Here is a 23,745-nt window from a genome sequence, read left to right as displayed (position 1 = left end):
TTTGATCCCAAGACACTTTCAATGATTGGAATATAAATATTTCAGAATTGCCCAAATTATTTTTTATTAAAAATGTTGGTGTTTCTTATATATTCCTACTTATTGACACATAAGAAACAAAATAAGATGATTATTGGTCCTCTCAAATCATTTATGCCGTAAATAATGCATGTTCCCATTTGGGAACAGTGGGAGTAAAGGGGTTAAAGTGGTCCATGTTTTTTTCAGACTAACACTGTCAAACAAGAGTCAAGTACTTGACAGATATACACGCTTCATCCACTACCGTAAAACTTCAGTAATACGCGCATTTAACCTTGTAACCTCTTGAGACAAAACGGTTCCTAGTCGTTAAATTTCGAACATTCGCAAGAAGAGATTTGTTGAGTATTTCAGAACAATCTTCAGAGATGTCAAAAATTTATTAAAGCAGGAGGATACTTTGAACATATCTTGTAACATAGGCAAGATGCACATGTATTAATTTTGAAGTTGTTTAACGTGGAAAGTGTTTATAAATAAGTTTTCGAAACTAAAGTTACTACAGTAGAAACAGCACCAGATTTTGCTGTAACTGTGCGAGGCGTATAATAGAAAATGGAGCTGAGCTTGCGGTGTGATGAAAGTGTGGTACAAGAAGGACTCTGTACTTTAGAAGGTGGAAAATTTATTTTATCTTATAAAACTATTTAGTAAGTCCTTAGAAATTCACCAACCACATCTCTTTCTCTCAAGGTACCAGTACATACAACTCATCATAAGTTCGCAATGCAAAATAACTTCACTCCTCTAGTCTAACATATGAGAAAAAGAGCCAGAATAAATGTAATTGTAATCTCGTGGTGCAATAGTAGTGAAAGAAAATGGAGCTAAATGAGATAGAACTACTACGATATTATTTTGTTACGGCTTGCTACACAGAAATACTTGATAAAGGTTAGGCTACCTTAATTTGAGGTCATGGACTAAATATCTGAGACACACACCGTGTTCGTTTTATTTAGGCTATAGTTCGTAAGTTGTTGCCCTCTGTGTTATTTCGTACGATTATATGCATATGAGGACTTTTTTTAATATCGGAGTGCTAGATTTCCTTTTCATGTATAAACAGATACTTTTCACCAAATTTATATAATCCGATTATGTAGATGGCGAAGAGCAGCAAAATAAGCAGCACCAAAAAGTTGTTGTTCAACATGTTGAAGAAAGGGTAGAGAGCAGTGCCATACAGTATGGAGATACATAGCAATCTGAAACAAGTTACCAATTTAACTAAGACATGTATATTGCAATAACAACATTTACAGTCTGTAGGCCTACATATTCTGTCTCTATTGTCTGTCTGCTGTTGAATTACAAAGAAAATCAAAAACCAGGCTGGCATAATCTGTGAATACGTGCTTATTTAGTACGTAATATATTTAATATTACCTTTGATGGCCTCTAGATGCTACTGCTCATGTGGGTATACTTCAGTGAATGTCAGCCAATTGTTTTGACGGACATAGTTTGGCAAAAGATTCAAATAGAAAAGAATTATAAAACAAGTTATAGTTTACAAGAATGAGAAACAAGTCGAAGGAAGAACAGAAAAATCAAAACAGAAATATATAAATAAAATGCACAAAAGTTAGTCAGAATACTGATGTAACTGAAATGGCTGAATCAATTTACGAATAAGGGTCGTGTTATCTCAGCGCACATAGTTCATCTTTACGGGCACATTGTACTACTTCCTTAACAACTACTCAGTGAATATTATATCTAAGGAACGGATTTCTATGTAATTAAATATTATTTTTGCGTGTGATAAAACACAATTAACCAAGTTAAAAATTCCGAACATGAAGTTTCAAGTTTAAAACCCGAATTTTATTTCACATAAAAACACATATTTTCACAAAAAAATTATGTAAATACATATTTTCAGGAAATCTATTATAAACACATACATCTTGGAGTTTTTTTTATCTAAATAATTTTTACAAGAACTTTTAAACATTTTAAAACTAAATCAATTATGTCACTCAGAAGTATATACGTTATCTTTTTTTTTAATTCTTGGTTGCTTCGTGTTTCTAAGCGCTGTGTGGTGTATTCGTGATCCATTTTTGTAATAGTAGGCTATCGCCTCAAGTTCTGAGAACTGTTAGGCAGCATATCAGTATTATTATTAGAGAATAAATTAACATGGACAAGAAGGAGAGATCTTGAAACACATAATTAGGAATGTTTATTGTTGCTGAAGATGATTTCATTCCACGCTTTGTTTGTGAAATACAACAGATAAGAGCTCGGGTATTTAATTTAAACAAATCTCTCGCCTCTCGCTCTGTCCATCAAGTAAGGCAATACGTCTTGTTGTGATTCCCTGTTATCGGGCTTCGTCAATCGATATCCTTCAAGATACACTGAAAAATGATTGTTTAAAAAATGATTTGGCTTTCCTATTAGCAAATCTAAACCTTTTGTGTGACACCATAAAAAAATCGAAACATCCAAAAACCTGTTGTCTGAAACAGGGAGATGCGTGCCGTGGAAATTAAACTAGACTCGCTAACAGGTTCAGATGTACAAGTATTAAGGGACAAATTCCAGGATGTGTTTGGGAAAAACAGTGGATATAAAAAAAAATGTGTAAAGTTTCTCAAGTAATGGAGGGTGTGCCTGTAGGTGAAACTGACGGTGTGTTTGTGACATTCCTCTCTTTAAATATGCACGTCTGACGTCCTGTGATGTGAAAAGATCGTTTTCACAGTATAAGTCGTTGTTCAAAGATAATCGGCATGCATTTGTGATGGAGAATTTGGAGATGACCTTTGTTGTTCACTGCAATTCTCGGTCAACTACTAGCACTCATGTGTGGTTGGTGAGTATCTAGTAACTTTTTTTTTTCCCACGCTAAGTAAGGTATTTTTGTCATGTTAAAAAATATATATTTTTATTTTTAGCAAATATTTTCGTACTTTTTAGCACATAAAAATAAATATATTTAACTTTTTAGCACATAAAAATCCGCTCCCTAAATTTACATCATTCAACCAATGCGAAACGATAGAGGATCAGACGAACGTGACGAAAGTGGAATACTACTGATGTTGGTCATGTCGGGCCCAAGTTTTTTCCCCACCACAAATATTTATATTTATTTATTTAATCTGACAGGATTAAGTCCACCAGATAGCACACATAAATACAAAAAAGAAATACAAACACTGATGGAAATAATACAAATTAAGTTAAAGCCCTATAGAGGGTCAACAGAGTCAAAAGAACACTATAGAGCTCTCATCGAGCTAATACAAGAAAAAAGAAAGAAAACAGAGATAGCAATGATGATATTGATAACTGACAATAATAATAATAATAATAATAATAATAATAATAATAATAATAATAATAATAAATACGTTACATATTAATTTTCAACTTTACAACAGCATAGTTACAATATTTACTATATGTGATGGGTTAAGCCGAAGTTGCGCAACCTGACAGGTGTTCAACAAGCAATTCCACGAATTAGAATGTGATTTTTTAATTTAAATTTGAATTTTGATATTGTCCGACAGTCTCTGACATGGTCAGGGAGAGAGTTCCAGAGGAGTGGAATAGATATGCTGAAAGATGATGAGTAGAAGGATGTTCTGCGCAAAGGAATAGAGAGAAGGTACATGTTCCGGGTTCGAGGTAGTGAAAGGTAAACAAAACTAGATGCTAGGTAAGAGGGCGTGGAGGTGTGGATGATTTTAAATAGTAATAAGAGAGAGTTGAAGAATCTTCTTTCTTTAAGTGGACTCCAAGACAACAATTCTAGTGACGGTGTTACATGATCGAATTTTCTAATGTTACAAACGAAACGAACGCAGATATTGTGAACACGCTGTAGTCTATGGGCAAGATCATTATTTAGATTCGTGGATAGAGAATCGCAATAATCGAAGTGGGGCATCACTAAAGTTTGGATCAGGTTCTTTTTAAGGCTGAGAGGTAAAACGTTGGTTAAATGTTTGAGGGAATGAATTATGGAAAAAGTTTTCTTACATATGTAGGTCACTTGACTTTGAAAATTTAAATTTGAATCTAAATATACCTCTAAATTTTTTGCTGTCTTACTATATGTAATTGTAGTATTATTTATTTTTGTATTTGATACAGTGGCTAGATCTATTTTGTTCAATGTTCGTTGGTGGCCCATTATTATAGCTTGTGATTTGTCTGGATTTAGTCTGAGTCCAAATTTTTGCGCCCATTGAGCTACAGATGCTAGATCTTCATTAATTCTGGTCACAGAGTCATTGATTGTACAAGTTCGGGGATGAATGTAAAGTTATAAGTCGTCAGAGTAAGGTGATGGTTTGAATATTTTAAGATCTTTGTTACGTCGTTTATATAAAGCGTAAAAAGTAATGGCCCAAGAAACAAGCCCTGAGGGATTCCGGCTTTGACGGTACGCCAATTGGAAGAATGACCACTTGCTGATACACATTGTTGGCATTCGCGAAGGTAGGAATCGAACCAAGCAACGGCACTGTTAGAAAGATTGTAGTTTTTTAGTTTATATAAAAGGAGATCCGTGTCAACTGTGTCGAAAGCTTTGCTGAAGTCTAGTAATGTCAGTAGTGTTAATTCTCCTCTGTTGCTGGCTTCTCGAGTGTCTTCAATCACTTTTAAAAGGGCAGTAGTAGTATTATGTCCTGCACGGAAACCAGATTGGTAGTCGTCAAGTAAGCAATGCTCATTGAGGTAGTCAGTCAGTTGCTTATGTACTACGCGCTCCAGTGCTTTTGACAGAGCTGGTAAGAAGATGCTAATTGATCTGTAGTCGTTTGGGGATTCAGGAATTTTATTTTTCGGGATAGGTCTAATGAGGGCTTGTTTCCAAAGTCGAGGATATGTAGAAGTTATGAGTGAGGTGTTAAAAATGTGGGTCAAGGTTGGTAGTATTACGTCAATAATTTTCTGTAGAATAGCACAGTGACACAAAATTTTTCTACTCTTTTTCTTCCTAATTGCGTCAATAACACAATTATCAGTTAAATCCATTCTATTCGAGTGCTTCTTTAAGGTACTATACCTGTTAAGTCCTAGAATTAGTCGTAGATTTTTACACGGTGATTGAGATAAATCTCTGGTGTCAGTGTCAACAAATTGATTACAAATTAAAGTAGCAACCTACATTTTTTAATGAGATGATTGAAGCTATCCCCGCTAAATGGAAATATTTTCCGATGAGCGCACTTGCGAAACAAAAAAGCATCAGTTGCAAGATGGCGGTAACGCTGCTAAGCATTGATGCACACTTGTCCCCGGCTGGTAATGATGTACCCAAGACACATTACTGTACTTGTTACTATCCAGGATATAATATCGCCCTCTTCACCCTATCTGCTCAGATCAAGTCGCCAACTGTTATGCATTTACCTCCGTGACAGTCTACACTGGCCGACTGACTCTGTGTTCGATACCTGTTCATCCTTCAGAGAACTTCTGGACCCAATTGTAGACAACTTTACGTAACAGGCAATGCTCACCATACACGGACAGCATTTATTTATAAAAGATATCCTTTGCTGCCATTCTTTTTCCCAGAAAATTTGTACAACAAAGGGCTGCTCGAAAAATGGTAAATTAGTGCAAAGGTACCGCTAGCTCGCAACTGCTGCTTCTTTGTTTAGCTTGTACGAACATCGATTACCTTGACACCTAGATAATACTACCATAATATAATATAAATAATAATGATAATAATAATAATAATAATAATAATAATAATAATAATGACTCATTCAACCGTCCGTCCACCCGTTTCCATCCAAGAAGGAAACTCTATGTAAGATTGAACAAAAGTTATTAATTTTAAAATCAAATGGCGATTTTTCAATTTATTTTTTTTCTGCACTATCTTTGGTGTTTCGTGATGGTCGTTGGATGTGGAATAATAGAATCTGTATTTACCTTAGCATATTTAGCTCCAACGTGAATCATTGTCCGCGTTTAAGCGCATCTTAATATATATTATTGTAAAAAATTTAAGTCAAGTGAACATGTCGAATTGATTTATTTTTATTAAATAATGTGACTGAGATAGATTACGTCTGCGTTTAAAGAAATATGAGGCGCATCACAAAATCTCTGTTCTCTTTATGGAATCACATTTTTACTAAGCTACATAAAACATTTTCATTACTAATATAATGAATTTGAAAAGAAGGATGTTGAATAACATTTCTTGATAACATAAAGCACTATTTCATTTAACGAATTGTATTGTATAAAATGGTCTCCTTATTGAAATGTCAAATATTTTCTGTTTTTCGTGCTATCTAAAATAAAAACAAAATGTTAACTTTCTGAGGTAGGTTGTTTTGAGTATCAGGCATTAAAATAGGATGTAATTGTAAGGCAACAACCTCGAGCGCTCGCGACCGACCGAGTAAAACCTTCTCGGCTATAACACTTATAACATGCCCTTGACCGAATCATTTCCCAACTGCCTTTTTCACAACCGAAGGCTGGTTGGTGAGCTTCGGTCGGTCGTTTTCAAGAAAATACAGAGGTCTACTATTCATCCATAATATCGAAAATCATCTGAAGCATTTAACTTTACTTACATGACGGTGTATGCCGCACAGATGAAGGTCACTATGAGCAGGGGCAGAAATCGTCCGTACACAGTCTTCCTGCTAAGCACCAATTCCACAATCATAAGCACAAAAGTGACTGTGTGTATGGAATGGTTTATCCATTGCGGTGTCAGCCCTTCCGTCGACAGAGGCAGCACAAATTCGCGGTTCGCCATGTATAAGCCCCAGAACATCGTCGATACGAACTGTATTGTAGAGAGCACGAAATGAAATGTTATTTATTTTTATACAGTCAAAGTTTAATAATCAAGAAAAATTGCCAGTTAAATTTAACTATGTCTTGTAATCTATACTAATAATAAATCTGTAGCCGAAATTTTTCTGGTAATTTTCGATTTTCCAAAAATAATTGGTCCTAACATATATAATTAACCACCCTGAAACCGAAAATCGCTTTTATTAAATTTTTGTTTGTATGTCTGTCAGTCTGTATGTTTGTTACCTATTCACGCGATAATGGCTGAACGGATTTCGATGAAAATTGGAATATAAATTAAGTTAGTTGTAACTTAGATTTTAGGCTATATGGCATTTAAAATACATTATTTAAAAGGGGGGTTATAAGGGGGCCTGAATTAAATAAATCGAAATATCTCGCTTATTATTGATTTTTGTGAAAAATGTTACATAACAAACGTTTCTTTAAAAATAATTTGCGATAAGTTTTATTCCTTGAAAAATTTTGATAGGACTGATATTTAATGACATAAATGAGTTTTAAAATTAAGATAGCTGCCATCTAAGGCCGTGTAATGAATTAAGAAACAAATGACTTCGTCTATAAGGGGCCTTGGACAGCAACAATCGAAAGCTATGAAAGATAGCCTACAGAGAATGTTTCTGTGTTTGTATGAAGTAATATCGGAAGCTAAATTAACCGATTTGTATAATTAATTATTATTTCACCATTGGAAAAGTGTAGTTTCTCTAGATGGACATAATGCTATAATGTTATTACAGTAACTTATAATATAATATAATATAATTTAATGTATAATATAATATAATATAATATAATATAATATAATTTAATATATAATATAATACAGGATATTTAAAAAATACGGGGCATAATTTCAGGTATGTATTTCCCACATGTAGACAATCAAAATAGTTCATTACAACATGTGTCCGGAAATGCTTTATTTCCGAGTTATGGCCTTCACAACATTGAAATTCACTGGAACGTTTTTCTTTCCGCAGATCGTTGCCGTCAAAGGAGACATTAAGAGGGCACTCTGACAGTTCATTCCGAGGCGAAGGTTACATTCAGTGTTGTGTAGGCGTTAGACTGTGCGACATGTATTCAAATCAAGAGCTGGCAGAGATACACTTCATGTACGGTAAGGCGGACGGCAATGCTGCACTGGCTCGTCGTTTGTACCAGGAGAGGTATTCTTCGCACGAAAACATGACGACCTTCCCTCATCCCCTTCACCAGTTAACTGCAGGCACGCGCAAGGGATAAACCCTTAGCCGAGTTGCCAATTCTTGAAGTCATTGTAATTTGCGAACGTTTTTCAAACTGTGTTCCGTGAAACCGCGATTTTCAGCGAGACTATATTATCTTTGTAAATATACCTTAATTTGTAATTACTAAAACAAAATTGGTGTAAAAATGAACAAACTTATTTTAAAAACACTTTATATTTATATTTTCACTAACATGTTTTGCCTAAATAAACCAAAAAATGCAGACTTCTATAATAAGTGTTAAATTCTCATGTTATTGAAGTTCCAGAATTTTATAGTTAATTAAGAATGTTGCGCCGGTAAAATTTTCTGAAACTGTGATCGTTGAATAGTTATAGAATTTATAGTACAAAAGAGTAAAGTTAGATTTTATCAGCTTCGCCTTGGGTGATAATTTCCACGAACGTATAAAATCTGTTTACTCTAGTGTGCTATACAATATTTTATTCATTACTGGTATGTAAATTTAATTTTAAATTGTAAGGCTTTTCTTTGTAATGTGTTGTTGGCGAAGAAGTTCATATATATTCATTTTACTATTGCTAATATGTTGGTTGTCATGTAGAGAGTGATTTAAAAACATTTAATTCACTGCTGTAAGTTAGAAAACTTTTAAGCATTGCTGTGAATAATGTCATTATTTAGGTTGCTAAGGACGGTGTTGCTGTTGGCGATATCTCTTTCGCGTACTGTTCACATACTGTTCGGCGAAGTAAATCACGTATAAAATCGTCTATCTTACCGAATTCTGTTTTAATTTGTTTATTATCTCTTTAGTTGGTGAACTGTAATTCTTAATTTCTATGCCCATATATCCAACTCCGCCGGTTGCGTCCGATGTTAAGTGGTTAAGATTTATACCTATAAACTGCCTGAACTTTCGATTACTTTATGGATAGAATTTCTAACGTTAGACACAATTTTAACACTTTGTTTTCTTAGCTACGCTCCTCTGCAAGTAAGATATTCTGTTTTCTTCGACGGTGTTACTTGTTCTTGTCGTGATCTTCAGGTGTATCAGGAGGCCAGGCTGCGCACAACGGTATAAAACAACACGTCGACAAAGACACTGACAATGGGTGAAACCCAACAGGTAGAGGCAATGACTAATAGATTTGGCAATGCTGGGATCTATTGTATTTCTGCCACGCGGCTAGGGGTTGAGTAGATGAGGGGGTTTATGAGGGATTACCAATTCCAAGAACAGAGGCCGTCATGTATCCGAGCCAAGTATACCCACAGCGACAATGTCCAGATCGGAAGACATTTGTACGTCTCCATTAACGTCTGTGCGAGTACGGAAAATTTAACTCTCCTGGTTTGGGAAGGGGACGACCAAGATCTACAACTCCAGAAGTACAGGAGGAGATTCTGGAGGCTGTGAACATGGCTCCTTCTATCAGCACACGAAGGGTAGCGTTGCAAGCCAATGTTCCTCATACGACAGTCTGGAGACTGTTGAAAGAGTATCAATTGTATCCTTATCATTTGCAACGTGTACAGGCCCTGTCACCAGCAGATTACCCTGCACGAGTTAGGTTCTGTCAGTGGTTCTTGCAGCAGTGTGGTGTAAATCCGAACTTTCCTGCTTTAGTATTATTTACAGATGAAGCACAGTTCACACGAGATGGCATAACAAATTTCCACAATCAGCATGCATGGGCGTATGAAAACCCACTTGCAACTGTTCCATCTCATCACCAGGTGCGGTTCTCCCTCAACATGTGGGCCGGTATCATTGGTGATCGATTAGTTAGACCCCATGTACTTGTAAACAGACTTACGGGGCAGGCGTACACAAACTTTCTGGAAAACACCATACCTCATGTTTTAGAAGACACTCCAGTGATCAATCGTCAACACATTCACTTCTTGCATGATGGCGCTCCTGCACACTTCAGTCGTACGGCTCGTCGGTACTTGGATCGAAGGTTTCCTGATCGATGGATAGGTAGAGGTGGCCCAATTCCTTGGCCTCCACGCTCACCTGATCTGAACCCTCTCGATCTCTACTTGTGGGGCCATTTAAAATCATTGGTTTATTCGTCTCCGGTGCCTGATTTGGAATCCCTTCGGAATCGAATTGTGGCATGTTCTGAGGACATACGCAATACTCCTGGAGTTTGGGATCGTGTTCGCAGGTCAATGAGACATCGATGTGAGGTCTGTATTCAAGCAGGAGGTGGACATTTTGAACATCTTCTGTAATGACAACGACCTGCGGAAAGAAAAAACGTTCCGGTGAATTTCAATGTTGTAAAGGCCATAACTCGGAAATGAAGCATTTCCGGACACATGTTGTAATGAACTATTTTGATTGTCTACATGTGGGAAATACATACCTGAAATTATGCTCCGTATTTTTTAAACACCCTGTATAATATATAATATGTAATATTATATAATATAATTTAAGTTATTTGAAGGGTTGACAACCATAGTGGGCCAAGCGCCATTTACTGAATACGTAGAAAACAAGGGTTACAATTAAGTTATTACCATAATTCAATGGAAACCTATAACAAGTAAAATAAAATATACACATTAAATCTAAATGATGTCAATCTTAATTAAACTATGGTTGCATATAATAAAAATTAAGAAACAAGTTAAAGGAATTGTCATTGCACCAAATGAGTGTCTCTGGACCAAAATGATCGCATTTTAATTATTTGGATGCAATTTAAATTAAGTAACATATTAAACGATTTATCCTTCTATCAAACACGAATGTTCCCTGGATCAAATGTCCTATTTTAATTATGTAATTACTTTATATTTATTTCTAGTGCAGCGGAGCGCACGGGTACGGCTAGTGTAAGAATATATTGTCAAGCAAATTTAATTTTGTTCTTAGACATATCTCAATCTTACAGGTGACACTTACTCACCAAAGAAATTGAGGTTTAATATCCAGCGTGAGATTTGTAATAGATAAAGCCAACTATTTTCCATGCATGTTAATTTATACTAAAGTGAAGTCATAGTATCTATAACTCTGATTTATTTTTATAATTTAGGAAGAAATTTAAATAAATGACGTCCTATTTTTCGTTCCCACATTTCATTGTCCACTACGTTCCACTTATCATTAAATGGTCAATTGTTTACAGCGCACCATGTCTCGTAGTAAGAATTAACAGCTACAGGTCTCTTGTAGGAGGAGGTCGTCATTAGAGAGCTGCAAATTAGGGCTTACACCCGGTTTAGATTCGATCGACCAGAGAATATCCGTCAAGGTCGAGCATCCATTTTTCATAACCAATTGTGCACGACTCCAGCTCGTTATTCTGAACGCTACTCCGGCTTATTCTCTCCTCATGTAAAGTAAAAACTCCACCCGCTGGATCAGTCCCAGAGTTCAATAACTTTTAATCTTCGATATTAGAAATAGATGCACAGTGGAAGCAATTTGATACATAACTGTACGCAAAAAAAAAAATTCTCTCTGAGTAAATTTATATTCTATGTTTTGATATAATCGTGTTAATAAAGTTAATATGTTTGACCCTGTTTGAACATAAGTAAATAAATGTCTGAGAATCAATTATTTTTGGATGGTATAGTTGTTTATACCATACAATATAAAAATGGAATTTATATCACTAGCCAAGAAATAATACAAAATAATATATCACATTGTTGAAAGTGATTACAAAGCTACTGACACACAAATATAGGCCTAAAAGTTAATTCTGGCAGTTGCAAATTTTTTAATACTCAAAATGTTAAAGATCAATTAATAATTTATCCTTTAAACAGATGCTTACAGGATTATGAGGAACGTAGGAAAAGGATGGATGAGGAAAAGTCTGGTAAGGAGACGTGCATGACGGGAAGCATTGGGGAACTAATTGGAAATAGGTTGCCCACAAGTTTGAAATAACGAAGTTTTCCAACTTAACGTATCTGATAGGTGACATCGTCACACTTTCTCCTGCAATCTTCTCTGAGATCAACTCAGGACGGACACGAAGCCCATGCCAAGTGATGGATGATATGTTGCAAAGTTCGTGGAAAAGAAATTGTATAACTCTTGACTTGGTCCACACCTTAAAGCAGTGGTCGTCAGAACTCGCTGAAATGGTTAGAGTACAAGGAGGGTAAGGAAAAAAAACCGTAGAACAGTTTCCAACAAAATTTTAATAACGTATGAATATTACATGTTAAACAATTAAGATTATTATTATTATTATTATTATTATTATTATTATTATTATTATTGTCATTGTTTTTGTTGTTGTTATTATTATTATTATTATTATCATTACTATTGTTTTATTGTTATTATGAAATCATTATTTGAGAAAGCAAAATAATTACTATCACTACGACTCAAAGAAATGTTACAAAATATTTTCAAAAACACACGAGGGCCAAAAAGATAAATTTACGATTTTGTATCCCACAATGTTTTTTTCTACAATAGCACAGATTTACAATAAATAAATATTTCAAGTTTGAGAGGTTATAAGATCACGATTTCACGGCCGTCGAAACTCAGAATCAATAAGAAATAAGTATCCACGGAATTATATCCTGTTTTATTCATGATCACGATTTCATGACAGTCTAAACCGACTATATAATCAACAAAACGGTTTGGAAAAGTTGAATGCTATATCTTGTTGCAATGAGTACTACAGATATAACTGCAGAATAATACGAGCTAAAATGTAAATATGAATGTTAAATTTCTTAGTTTTTTTTATTAGACTACGTGGTAATATTTACTTCAAGAAAGATCGAGGTAATGCATTAAATTCTTATTGAATTAAGTTTATACATTGAATATTACATTTTTGGCAGTATGTAAAGCTAATAGCAGTGCGTAAAGTGATAGCACTATGCACTATTATATTAAAGGCTCACTTTACGCACTGATAACGGTGGGTAAAATGCAACTTTACGCCCTATCGTAGACAAAATATAGTTTGACACTATTCATGATTTTTACAAGTGATATCCGTGTGGCATGCTGAATTCTATATCAAATACAACCATGTTTGAAACACTTGCACTTCTTGGTTCTACAGTCCTTTTCGCAGTAACATCCCTTTCTTGACCACTACCAACAGAAGATAATTTGACTAAATTTCTCACAGTTCGTATATTTTCTGGGACGTATTTTCCTGTCATATTTGAGCAAAAAATAAGCGAGTTGCTTTGTTCAGGCTTTTCGTATGCCTTATATAAAGAGAACCAGAACTCTGACAAATTTTCACAGGTTGTTCTGGGATGTTAGCTGGTTGTTTTGATGTAAGAACCCCATGGTCTCCGGTGACTTATTACTGAGTAATTTGGATGGTGATAAGATGGCTTCTGAAAGATTACAAGGAAAAATAAAAAAACTTATGAACAAAGTTCTGAAGTACGGTAGGTACTGTTCTCCAATCAGGAGATCAACCGTGAAAGGAATGTGCTTACTATTGCGTCATCTATTGGAGCGAAATAGATAGATAATATTATCGTTATAACGTCAGTTTAAAAACCATGCGCTCTCCTGCATATGTATGGAGAGATTAAAAGACCAGGAGATTAACAGTGATCTAATTTTGTAACTAGGGTAGTATAAACATGTGTGTGTCAATGTTATTGTTTGTGCTGTGAGAGCTAGCCAATAGAGAAACGAGTACCCACGTGTGTGACCTTATGACATCTTATGACATCAACATTCATTCACAGCATCACCCCCCTGCGTTTCATTCCGGAAAGACTTTCTCGTGGTTGGAGCACAGTACTGTAATATCATAAACTGTAATACAAGCAATACAAAAATTACATGAGTACCGGTTCTTAAACATATCTTAGAACAAAACACATACTTGTTTGTTAAACACTTTATTGTACAGTACACTGTGTACTCTTCACTTCGTTTAACGCAACTGCTCAAAATGTCGACCGCCATGATCTGTACAGACTCCAGTCGACACTGAAATGGATCTGGTTGCAAGGATTCTCGCAGCCACTGAAGAGGTGCATCAATCGCCTAGGATGCTAGAGCGTATGCGACAGTCTATGATGCGTCGCTGTACAGTTTGTAGAGATCATGGTAGTCGACATTTTGAATACCTGCTTTAAACGAAGTGAAGAGTACACGTGTACTGTACAGTGAAGTGTTAACAAACAAGTATGCGTTTTGTTCTAAGATTTGTTTCATTAGGCCTACTCATGTAATTTTTGTATTGTTTGTATTACAGTACCTAATTCAGACCTTAGTTGATAACTTTTTAATGTAATCTATAAGAACCCATCTTATCACCGTCCAAACGACATGCTACAAGTAAACACATCAACAACACATTACTTAGTAATAAGTCACTGGAGACCATAGGTTCCTGATATTAAAACATTCAGCCAACACCTTTGAACAACCTGTGAAAGTTTGTCGGTAGAGTTTTGGTTCACTCTCTATATACACTTTTCTTGTAGGTGCGTAGACAGATAGAGAGTTTTTGTAGAGTGTTCAGACAAATTAGGTTTGGTATGTTCAGGGCTTCTACAGGGACATCATTTTATTTTTACTTCAATTTTTATTGTACCTGAGTTTTTGAATGTATTTCACTCCCACCCCTTCTACTAATGAAGTTCAACCGCCTTCCACACAGATCCAAGACCGCATATACAGTCATACTAGCCTTACCGTCACAGTACGTTCCCAAAATATGTTCGCGTTTTCCAATGACGAAAGAGCTTTCAATATTGCATCATTTTCGCACAGGTACTGTCGTCCATTTACCTACGTCGCATTCCGGTTTTCTCTCTCTGTAAAGGCTAATGGCTGGGCTGTCTTAGCTCTTTTCTGAGAACATTAACTTCTGTTAGGAATTGGACATCTACGTAATATTATACCCATACAACTGTTTAAAGTAACTTAAATAAAAGGGCCTCGTTAAGTAATTAACTGTCACGTGATTTCCATCCTTTTTACGACCCTGCGACATAACCACTTGGACGGACAGTAGATAGCATGTCTGAATAATTTTATCTTTTCGGATCGGGCAGAAGTGAAGATTGAATTTACAGTACGTAAGCTACTCTTTTACAGAGTAGGTACAGAATTATTTCAACATGAGTTACTAGTACGAAGGACGAAACTGGTAATTGGAATTACATACATTAGAACTGAAGCCTGTATCAAAATGAACCGCCACCATTTTGAAAAATGTGTTTAAATATCCATATTATGATTATTTTTCAATTTAACTTCATTCTCTATAGTGTACGCTAATGTGCTATAGACACTATAATATACACTGCATCATGAATACGTCCGTATGGACAGCTCAGTTCGTGAGTAAAAACACTCATTGTTAATACCGTACTGTATTCTGATTAAACAAAAACCTAATGAAAATTATCAAACTCAAAAGCGTGATATTTCATAGTTTACGTAAATGGATGAATTACTTTTGTTCCCTCCTATACTTAGTAAAGTGATTTGTTTGTATATTACGCAATCGAACTCCAGTCGTGGAAGGGGATAGCAACCGTTGATTCAAAGGTATAGCCAGGTTAATATCAGAAATGTTAGTAAAAATAAAATGATGTCCCTGTATATACTTTGCATATGTGCTTTCTGATTGATTGATTGATTGATTGATTGATTGATTGATTGATTGATTGATTGATTGGCCCTGGACTTTAGTGAACTACTGGTTGATAACATTCGCCTTCCCGCATTGTGTATAGAGCTCGCAGTGATCGCATTATGTCTGCTACAATTTTGAGGTTTGAATTATTTAAGTACAGTTTCCCTGAAAAGGAATGAGACAATTGAATATTCCTAAGTCTCAGATGTAAAACACTGCGCATGATCAGAGACCAGAGCACTGATACACAAGATAACGAATATTGAGTTACTTAGATTCAAGCTATTTGGTTTGTTACTAGCATCGTTCCGGAATTCACTTCAAAAACTGCAAAAAAATATGATAATATTACGTAAATAAAATATAAATATATACATAAATCATGTAGTTAAATCGACAATGGACCTTCATGACTAGATCGACACTCCGCACAGAAAGTAAAGCTTTCGTGTCGTTGCAATAGCTCAGACGCTAAGATATCTGCGTGTTGTGTAGAAGAGAGCGACTTCGATTCTTAGTCTATATCAATGATTTTTTTTCTAAATAACGTTGAAATAGAGTTTTACAAAGTCCTCAGATTAAGTGTTAATGATCACAGAAATTACAAAATTACAAGTTATAATATTATAAACGTTAATCTAATGAATGCATTTATACACACACATACAATGTAAATGCATATATATATATATATATATTAAAAACTAACAATTAAAATGAAATTTAAAAAATATTCCTAAGCCACACAGACAAACGTTTACAAAGGTTTAGAGTCCTTAGGCTATGTCATTTGTTGAGTAATTATTACAATATTTTATTAGTAGCTTTCCCATATGTGTAATAAATGCATTCGCACAAAACAATTTTTGTTAAAAGTGTGGCTTTGGATTATTTCATTCTCACCCCTTCAGTTGCTTTTAACTATTTTATCTACGTGTTTTCAATAGTGTTTAATTTAATGTGCATTCAATTTCATTCATGTTATGATTGAATGAATAAGCACTGTTGCAGTTATTGATTAATTACATATATTAATACCAACTATTAAATGCATGTGTTAAGTAACTAATTGCAGTATCTTTTGCAAAATCTTGAATGTTTAAGTTGTCAATAATATTTCTGTACTATATACTATAAGACGTTAAAAGAATTTGCAATAGATTTGGGATATTTTGCTTTATATTCACTAATTTTAATGAAAAAAAAAATATTTTCTTTCTTAGGATATCTACAAGTTTAACTTTAATAATATTCCGAATAGCTTTAATTGCATTATCTGGATTTTGTGCTTTTCTATTCAAATGTGTTCTATTTCCCTCTTTCATAAATTTTGATAAATTACACTGTAATTCTTGTAGTATTTAAGAATATGAGGATAGTTACATTGCAGCTCATTACATATAGATTCTTCTTTTTAATACATGGGATTTTTAAGTCCCTGCATTATCTACATGTTTTTACTTTTGAATTTTTTCACAACATTGAGTGGAGAACACCCACTGAAGTGATTCTGAAATGAAGTGAAAAATACAATACATTTACTCTTAATATCAGTAGTACCAGTAACATATACGTTCTTCCAAGATTCAGTTTGTAGACATAAATGTAAATAATCACTAGATGCAGCATTTACGACCCTTTTTTAGTTTTTAAATTAATATTTTGAAGTTGTTCAGTAACATTGGAAACAGGATTTGTTTATCATGTTCATACAAGCCATTGATTATAGGTGTTGTCAAATAGGAATTCAGTCTAATTCAGTGTACAAAACTTTTATCTATGGCTGTGCTGCTTCAGCTTGTATGGTGGTGGGAAAATGAGTCTACGACTAAGGTTTCCAGTTTCAAGGAGTGAATTTAATTTACTTTTACGGAAAAGTTCCGAGAGATAATCTATTTTATGTCACTACAGAACACAAATTCCATATGAGATTTCTAAAGTATTTTCTTTACAAATTCAATGTTGGCTATAAATATTAATAAATATTAAGAAATATGAATGATTGTAGTTAGAAGTCTGATTTACATTATAAAAAGCAAGAAGTTACATTCCTCGGCAAGATTCGAACTTTTCGATGTTTGGTTTTGTCGTCCAACGCATAAGCACGGACCTATTCAATGCTTATGTTAATAACCTACAATTTAGCTGTAGCAATGTGGTGTCATAACTTTGGGTTTGTTCACTTAATGTAATTAGATTTAATTTGATTAGCTTCGCAACAATTGGACTTCCTGTTTTATCCTGTTATTTAAATATTTAAGTTAGAGTTGATTTATTAATTCTTACTGTGCAAGATGACGCTTATTTCAATAATTCTATATCACGTTAAATAGTCATTGTCTACACTAAAATATTATCATCATCCCTCATTTCTCATCTTAATGGCGAACCGACGTGACATGAGACAGCGAGTTATAGCTCTAGTTGAGGCTGGATATGGGGCTAGATCTGCTGGCCGTTTGGTCGGTGTTCCTGGAAGTACAGCCGAGAGGTGGGTTCATCGTTACCAAAATTCAGGGGAGGTCGAAAATCGCCCTATTCCTGGGCGTCCCCGGATTTCTTCATTGGAAGAGGATACTCTCTTATTCGAGGCAGTTCGACAGGACCCCTTTCGCACTGCTAACGAAATAAGAGCAGCATCTAACTTTCCCGGTTCTTCACAGACTGTGATCAGCAGGTTGAGGAACCGCGGTATTAGGAGCCGGAGGGCTGCGCAAATGGAAATATTGGAGGAAGCACAAGCTGTCGACCGTCTTGCCTTCGCTACCAATCGAGTGGATTTCGATTGGAGAAATATAATTTTCTCCGACGAAACAACCATCTCGAGTGATTACGAAAGTCCTGTCCGTGTCTATCGTGAGGATGGTCTCCGACATGATCAGCGCTATGTGCAGCGACGTGAACGATCGGGGTGCTTTAGCATATCGTCACAGTCTAGTGTATACAGTCGCGAAGCTCAATACGTAGTAAGTATGCAAATATTAGATAGTTGCTCACCACTAGGATCGCTAATATCGCCTCATTACAGGCAATGCAAAATAGTACCGTCACAGTCTATTGTTTCTAGCACCCTCAAAACTCAAACTTCGTGACTGTATATAGTAGACTGTGATATCGTGTTGGGGTGGATGTCTTACGATGGACCTGACATTACAGAACGCATCGATGACCGGTTTAATGCTGGAACTTACGAGCACATTCTGGAAAATATATTCCTTTCTTCCGTCCCTAGAACGTTCTCCCGAAGGAACATTGCTGTTCCAACAGGATAACCATCCCGTGCACTATGCCTCAAGCATTCAAAGATGGTTTCAAAGGAGACCCGAGATCGAAATCATTAATTGGCCTCCGAAGTCACCTGATTTGAATGTCATCGAAAATTTATGGGCGGAATTGAAAAAAGAGAAGGATAGTCACCTATGCCCATCGACGCCCTCGAAATCGAGACGAATTGTGGGATCAAGTTGTTGAAACCTGGAAAGATCTCGCCGGGGATTAGAATTTATTCCACAATCTCGTGACATCCATGCCGGACCGTCTTAGATCTGTAGTAGAAGCTGATGGCATGTGGACAAGATTTTAAGTTGATAGGTCTCTCTTTGTTTCTTATGATTTTTGTTTGAGGAAGAATACTCTTAACTTCCAAGTAAGATTTATTTTTTTTGACGAGGTTCAGCCCACTTGTAAGACCCAGAAATTGGGCATAAATTATTCATATTTTTCGACAAATTAGGCAGTCTAGGAACTCTGAAGAAATTAATTACACCTCAATAAAAAAAAGTTTTACCTGGGATCGAACACGAGACGTTTCGGTTAAGCAGTGGAACCGACACGCTACTATATGAGCTACCGAGACAAGACAGTGACAACAGCAGTCTAGAATGTAGATCCCATAGCAGGCATTTGCCATTCGGTACAGAGAAGCAATGATAGTTTGTGACCCGAGCTATGTTGTGAAGTCGAGGCCTTAAATGGCTATCTTCTTCGTGATTCTTATTTTGGTCCTTGTCCTTGTTGTGGTCCTCGTAACAATTCTTGCTGTATTTGTCATGTTACGTATCGTTACGTCGATATCGAGTGAAAAGCGCTGTAGAACTTTAACTTCCGACGACCAAGAGTCGTCTCATTCCTTTTAAGGCTAACTGTACGTTTTTTTCCATCTGTGTGTGGTGCATAGCGAGATTGAAGATTCACCATAGTACACAGACTCGATTCTTTCGCAATCACCTGTAAAATTTTAGTATAAATATTATCGCTAGAGCGAGACTATGTTTCAGTCATACACTTGTTTATTTCATGAAATCGATAAGAATAAATGTGCTGAATTCATGAATTCAGCAATAAATCTGCTTATTTCATAAATTCTGCATCAGAGTTTCATTATTCATGAAAAAGGAAGTAAAATTTTTCCCATTATATGAAATAGGTGTTTTCAAGATTTTCGGTGTAACATACATTTTACCTTTCCACGCTTGCAGAAGTAGAGTGGAAGCGGCAGTACACACTTCAGCTGCCCACACGCGACCTGCACTGAGCGCTCGGTTATGAGTGAAGTACACGCGAGATAAACGGTAGAACGGATATTCGACACAGTTTTAAATTATGAAAGTGCTAAAATATGCTTACATTTTTAAACATGGTGTCGAAAGATGAAATGTATCGACGGTATTTAAACCACTATCTTTGTTTCTTGTCTCAGCTGTGTAACATTACACATGGAGCGTGAAAGCATTCACCAAGAATTGTCAAATTATTTGGCATAAGATAAGACAAAATTGTGTGGTTGTTTGTACAGTACTAGTGTTGTAATTTTATGTCCACTCCATCAAGCACACTCGGTAGGTTTTGTTCACTATGCCTTACCTTATTTGAAAAATCTTGAATTTTCTCCAAAACTATAGTATTCCCATAAACAAAGAAACAAAATTTTCACCTCTCATTAAACAGTTGAGTAATACTCATAGTAAGCAACTAGAATTTCATTATTTTCTTTCATTTGATAATAATTAAAAAACTGAAGTGAAAATTACTGAAAATTTGCATTTTTTTTAGAAACTATTGTTGTTGTAGTAACGTGGGCTCTGGAGAAAAATATAATATATTTCTAAAAATTATATTATGAAGAATTAATTACTTTTATGAGTGATCATGTTCTTAAATGAAGTTGTGAAAGATATCAACAAGCTAAGTAATTCGGTATTAGTGTTGACTCTATATCTGATGTATTGCTCACAATTCTATGGTGCGCGGTAAAAAAAAGCATAAGTCAGAAATTGATGATTTTCAGTTATGATCTTCATATGAATACAAAATTTACTTATTCAGATGGTATAAAGGGCATATGTCTATCCCCTTTCATGTAGAGTGTCATATTTTCAGCGCGTCATAATGCTATTGTACATTGTCCTTATTTCAAACGTTCCTTTTGCTCTACTGAAAACTAGCAGTTTATTAATTATGTCCTTTATAACAGAACCACAGAATTATAATACGATATGTGACTAGTAATGTGGATATTACGACGAAGTGAAGAGAAGCTAATAAAACCAATGTTTAAATATGAATATGGAGGAGAATGGAGCGTGTGAAATAAACAGACAGAATAACAAATGAAATTGTGTTGGGAAGAATGGGTGAAGAAAGAATGATGCTGAAATTCATTTTGTGAAAACTCGTTACAAACTTTTATACATATTGTTTGACATTAGACGTAGTTAAAAGTTAAATTAGTTAAATTGATAAACTGCAACACAATCAAGAAAAAAATAACTTGAAAATAGCGATGAAATTTTGATTTGTTTCCTTCCATTCATTACCTCAGAATATTATAAATAACTTACAATGGTGTTGGGGAAGATCATAGCTGTAAATATGAGGTCCTGTAGTCTCTTCAGTGATGTCCTGGTACCTGCTTTTAATTTATTACTTGTAAAATTTTCCAGCAAGCAGAAGAGATAATAAATTGTTTGGAACACCTGAAAGAATAATGTTACTTTTGGTCGCATGAATAGTTTTTTTATTTAACACATTTACGCTGTGAACTTCAAATTTTGTTTGAAGATTATCAAATTAACAATAGTCAATTTTTTGTTAAAATAAGGATAATTCATTAATATAAATAAACAATTAACTGAGTTAGAGGAACACTTAAAGCTAAGTGCAAGATACGCTAACAATAAACCAGGAGTACCTGGGAAGATGTAAGTGATGTTTATGGCAATGATTTCAATGTTTCTAATTCGAATTTGTTGTGAGTTATTACCGCTAATTTTATTTCATTGTAATGTACATATATTAAAAAATATTACATAATTAATTGAAGAATGTATATTAATATTATGAGTAGGTACAGGGACATCATTTTATTTTTACTAACATTTCTAATATTAACCTAGCTATACCTCTTGATTAATGACTGAGAACCGGAAACATAGTTTGCTACCCGCTTCCACGACTGGAGTCCGATGATACTGGCGTAAAATACAAACAAATCACTTTACTAGGTATAGGAGGGTAGAAAAGTAGTTCATCCATTTACGTAAACTAGAAAATACCGCGATTTTCAGTTTGATAATTTTCATAAGGTTTTTGCTTAATCAAAATACAGTACAGTATTAACAATGAGTGTTTTTACTCACGAATTAAGCTAGGCCTATCCATTCGGACGTACTCATTATGCAGTGTATATTATGCTGTCTACAGCACATTAATGTACAATATAGAGAATGAAGTTAAATTTAAAAATAATCATAATATGGGTATTTAAACACGTTCATTTCGATACAGGCTTCAGTTCTGTTGTGCATATTATCGCACTATAGACTGTTGTACCTAATTCCAATTACCAGTTTCGTCCTTCGTACTAGTAACTCTATAAAATAGTGCCTTACGTACTGTAAATTCAATCTTCACTTCTGCCCCATCCGAAAAGATAAAATTACTCAGACATGCTATCTACTGTCCGTCCAAGTGGTTATGTCGCAGGATCGTAGAAAGGGGGGAAATCATGTGACAGTTAATTACTCAACGAGGCCCTTTTATTTAAGTTATTTTAAACAGATGTATAATATTGCACAGACGTCCAATTCCTAACAGAAATTAATGTTCTCAGAAAAGAGCTAAGACAGCCTACCCACTAGCCTTTACAGAGGGCGAATAGAAGCTGGTGGGGGAAACCGGGATGCGACGTAGGCAAATGGACGACAATATCTGTGCAAGAATGATTCAATAGTGAAAGCTCTTTCGTCACTGGAAAACGTGAACATATTTTGTGGAACGTACTGTTCACTATGACCGTAAGGCTACTATGACTGTATATACGGTCTTGGTTCTGTGTGGAGGACGGTTGAACTTCACTAGTAGAAGGGGTGCGAGTGAAGTATATTCAAAATCTCAGGTACAATAAAAATTGAAGTAAAATAAAATGATGTCCCTGTACTAGATCTATTCTTGTGGGTGTTTACTCTTGTTTGTATATTATAGTAAAATTTGTTCATTGCTCGATTTCTAAAAAAACATTTGTAACCCTATTCTAGCCTGAAGGATGCAACATACGGCGGTCATTCCGAAAGTAATGTCTCCTATTTACTTTCATGGAAACTACAACATATACTGAGAGCATAACGACACAGTCAAATAAAGCAAAATTACAGCTACAGTTGTCTCTCCACATAGTCATTACCATTCGTTATGTACTTTTGCTAGTGATGAACAAGAGTCGATATGCCGCGCTCGTAAAAATGTGTAGCTAGCGCAGACAAACCACTTCCTTACAGCTGCGATGCAGCAACTTGTCAGAAAATGTTGCCCTCGTAGTCCAGCTTTCATAGAGCCAAAGAGATGGAAGACTCTCAATTCTTACTATGCAGTAGATGTTGTAGGACAATCTAACCAAATTTTGAAACATGTTCTGTGGTCGCGAAACTGGAATGGGGCCTGACTTTATTGTGTTGCAAGCGAAAGGTCGCCTTTTCTCTGACCTGATTGTGGAAATTCTGGCATTCAGCTCAGCTAATGTCTTCTCGTACCGTTCA

General features: G+C 35.2%; 1 long non-coding RNA gene across 1 annotated transcript in view; it reads right to left on the bottom strand.

Annotated features, from left to right (window-relative positions):
- Positions 1 to 1,006: 1,006 nt before the first annotated feature.
- The window catches only part of LOC138716445 (uncharacterized), a 34,831-nt gene continuing 12,092 nt past the window's right edge, over positions 1,007 to 23,745 (bottom strand). Inside the window, exons 3-5 of the long non-coding RNA XR_011336667.1 lie at positions 21,553 to 21,687; positions 6,615 to 6,832; positions 1,007 to 1,250 (exon numbers count right to left, since the gene is read on the bottom strand). This is a non-coding gene — a long non-coding RNA (uncharacterized lncRNA). The remainder of the gene's footprint in view (positions 1,251 to 6,614; positions 6,833 to 21,552; positions 21,688 to 23,745) is intronic.

The sequence above is a fragment of the Periplaneta americana genome, chromosome 16 (genome assembly GCF_040183065.1).
Source record: "Periplaneta americana isolate PAMFEO1 chromosome 16, P.americana_PAMFEO1_priV1, whole genome shotgun sequence".
In the NCBI taxonomy this organism is placed as follows: Eukaryota; Metazoa; Arthropoda; class Insecta; order Blattodea; family Blattidae; genus Periplaneta; species Periplaneta americana.
Note: the sequence above shows the minus strand (reverse complement) of the source record. Positions and strands in the feature narration are given on the sequence as shown.